The sequence below is a fragment of the Ursus maritimus genome, unplaced genomic scaffold, assembly GCF_017311325.1.
Source record: "Ursus maritimus isolate PB19 unplaced genomic scaffold, ASM1731132v1 scaffold_34, whole genome shotgun sequence".
Taxonomy (NCBI): Eukaryota; Metazoa; Chordata; class Mammalia; order Carnivora; family Ursidae; genus Ursus; species Ursus maritimus.
Window position 1 is genome coordinate 8116821 of NW_024426008.1, and position 3652 is coordinate 8120472.

The 3652-nt window shown below is 43.5% G+C and overlaps 1 pseudogene; it reads left to right on the forward strand.

Moving 5' to 3' along the window:
- Positions 1 to 993: 993 nt before the first annotated feature.
- LOC103663288 lies at positions 994 to 2625 on the forward strand (annotated as a pseudogene).
- The last annotated feature ends 1027 nt before the right edge of the window (positions 2626 to 3652 follow it).

Genomic DNA, 3652 nt, shown 5'->3' on the forward strand with positions numbered 1-3652 from the left:
AAACTGGTCAGATTTAAAAAAAGAAAAGAAAGATGAATCAAAGAAGACAGAGAAGAGTTTCAAAGAGACTGAAGGAATCAACAATATGACATCTATAGCGGTAGCATTTCCCAAAAGATACACAGAGAAAATGATAGGCAATCCAAAAGATATTGATCTTGTTAGTCCATCCCAGGCTGGGGTGGACCTGGGATGGCCAGAACCTTCAGGACTTCAAGTAGGGTTGCCAGATATAGCAAATAATAATGCATGACACTCAGTTAAATTTGAATTTCAGATTAAAAAAGATTTTAATACGAGTAAACTCCGTGTAATATTTGAGACATGGCTTTTCTAAAAAAAATTATTTCTTCTTTTAATGAAATCCAAATTTAACTAAGTGTTCTGTATTTCCTTTGGCAAACTCAGCCATGAGCAGCCTCATCCAGGACTTGCAGGGGGCTGCGTGAGTGAGGAGGTCTGATGGCAAATCCAGTAGTCCACTCTAGCAGCAAGGGAGATGGGCAGAATTGGGCATTTGCTATTCCACTGGGATACTCCGACTACTGCCATGAAGGGGATTGTCACTGAGCAGCTACTAAAATTGCTAGATCCAGAGTTGCTGAAGGCATTTGTGTTTCATGAATCAGAAGAGAGCATAGTAGGTCAGGAGTAGGGTCTTCTGACTAGCACAGCCAGGAGGGACAGCCTTGAATCTCTGATTTCATATCCCATACCTTTGTCTGCGGTGTAGCTGCTATTCACTTTTAGTAACATTGAATTGAGCCACATGATGACAGCTCTAGCAATATGTGTGCAGTCTATAAATAAGAGCTTCATCATTATTTGCAATTACTTAGTAAGAATTATCTGCAAAGATAAATGAGTGAGACTACATCAAACTGAAAAGCTTCTGCATAGCATGGGGAACCATCAACGAAATGAAAAGACAACCTACTGAATGGGAGAAAAAATATTTGCAAATTTTATATCTGAAAAAGGGTTGATTTTTAAAATATATAAATAATTTCTACAACTCAATAGCAAAAAAAGAAAAAGAAAAAGAAAAAAAATCAGGTTAAAAAGGGATGAATCTGAATAGATATATTTTCAAAGAAGACATACAGATGGCCAACAGGTATATGAAAAGGTACAGTGCTCAACATCAATCATCATTAGGGAAATGCAAATCAAAACCACAATGCCTGCTTCACTCCACCCCAGGGCTCACCACCTCCACTAGAAGAAACCACACTGCTCATTGTGACACTGGCTCTGGCATGTGCAAATCTGGCTTTGCTGGAAATGACTCCCCCACCCCCCTCCCCAGGATGCGGTGTTGTCCACTGTCAGGCACTCCTGACACCAGGGCATCATTGTGGGCATGGGACAGAAGGACCACTTGGTTGATGAGGCCCAGAACAAGAGTGGCATCCTAACTTTTAAGTACCCCATCGAGCATGGCATCATCACCAACTGAGACAACATAGAGAAGATCTGACATCACACCTTCTACAACCCCAAGGAGCACCCTGTGCTGCTAATGCCCCCTTGAATGTCAGAGCCAACTGAGAGTTGATTCAGATCACATTTCAGATCTTCCACACTCTGCTTATGTACATGACCATCAGGCTGTGTCCCTATATGCCTGTGGCTGTACCACTGGAATTGTCATGGATTATGGGGACCAAGTCACTCACACAGTGCCCATCTATGAGGGCTACACCCTGCCCCATACCATTCTTCATCAGATCCTGGCTGGCTGAGACCTGAAAGACTATCTCATGAAGGTTCTCATGGAGCTGCAGCTTCACCACAATGGCTGAGTGGGAAATTCATATGACATCATGGAGGTCTGCTATGTCTTGGAGCAGGAGATGGAGCCACAGCTATATCCTCTCCTCCTGGGAGAATAGTTATGAACTGCCCAATAGTCAGGTGATCACCATCAGCCACAGGCAGTTCTGGTGTCAGAGGCACTCTTCCAGTGCTCTTTCCTGGGTATGGAGTCTTGGGGCATTCATGGGACCACCTTCAACTCCCATCATGAAGTGCGATGATAACACATTGTACTCTTTTTTTTTTTTTTTAAGATTTTATTTGTTTGTTTATTTGAGAGAGAGAGAAAGAGAGCACAAGCGGGGGGAGGGGCAGAGGCAGAGGGAGAAGCTGACTCCCTGCTGAGCAGGGAGCCCAATGCAGGACTCGATCCCAGGACCCCGGCCGGGATCATGATCCTAGCCGAAGGCAGGTGCCCAACCGACTGAGCCACCCAGGTGCCTGACACACTGTACTCTTACATGGTGGTGTCTGGTGGGACCACCATGTATCCTGGCTCACTGATGAAACAGGAGATCATGGCCCTGGCCCCCAGCACAAGGAAGATCAAGAGCATCGCTCCTCCTGAATATAAGTACTCAGCGCGGATGGGGGCTCCCTCCTGGCCTCGCTGTCCACCCTCCAGCAGATGTGGATCAGTAGCAAGAAGGTGGGCCACTCCATCATCCTCCACAAATGCCTCTACATGAACTTTGAGCAGATGTATAGTATTTGCTACACGAGTTAATTCAAGAGTGTAAATATGCCCTGGCAAGCCTCATGCTCACCTCATGAAACTGGAATAAGCCTTTAAAAAGGCATATGTCCTTAAAACATGCATCTGATACTAGCACTGGACTGTAGAACTTGTTGCTCTTTTTGACCTCGTATTCAAGTTAACTGTTCTGTTTGTATTTTTAGTATGCTGTATCTCTCTTTGACTTAAAACCTTAGTATGTGTTGCTCGGTCACATCATGGCTGAGGTGAGAACATGTTTATGGAAGACAAATCTATTGGCTTGATGAGAGTCTACCAGACCATGAGTTTCCTCATCTATGCAGGGTATTAATTTGTAAGAGCTGCTTATTCTGAGATTTCTCTAGAGGCTGGCAAGAGTCCTGAACCAGTTATGATGTCTGCCCTACTGGTCTGATAGGGTCGGGAAGGTCCAAGCCTTCAGATCCACTTTCCTTCAGAACACCATGGGTTATTGCTTGCCTTGAATTGGGAAACAGTTTGCATTTACACATGTGAATTTATTCATCCTTTTAATTTATGTAAGGTGGGTTTTTTTTGGTGCATGATTCTCAATTCTCAAATTTTGATTTTCTACTGTCATGTGAGAACATTAAGCCCCAGCACTGTGTCTTATGTGAGGAAAGTAAAATGCTGCAGTAGACTAAAACAAAACCAAAAAACCCCACAATGAGATATCACCTCACACCTGTTAGAATGGCTAGTATGAAAAAGACAATACAAGTGTCGGTGAGGATGTGGAGGAAAGGAACCCCTTTGTGCACTGTTGGTGGGAATGTAAGCTGGTGCAGCCACTGTAGATAACTGTTGAGTTTCCTCAAAAAATTTAAGATAGCACTACCATATGATCCAACAATTCCACTTCTGGGTGTTTATCTGAAGGAAAGTGCTGTAAAACTTGCTCTTGACCCAAATACCTTGGGAAGAATGTTTCATTGCTTGTGAGGCCATGTACTCCCCCAATCCATGGATAGTTTTCCCTTGAATAAAGGCATCAAACATGTTACTAAATTGTATTATTCTTTGTCTTTGTCATTTGGCAGTTCCTTAGAACAGAGGCTGAAATGGAGTTTGTAGAGCAGGGTGTTTATTAGGGAT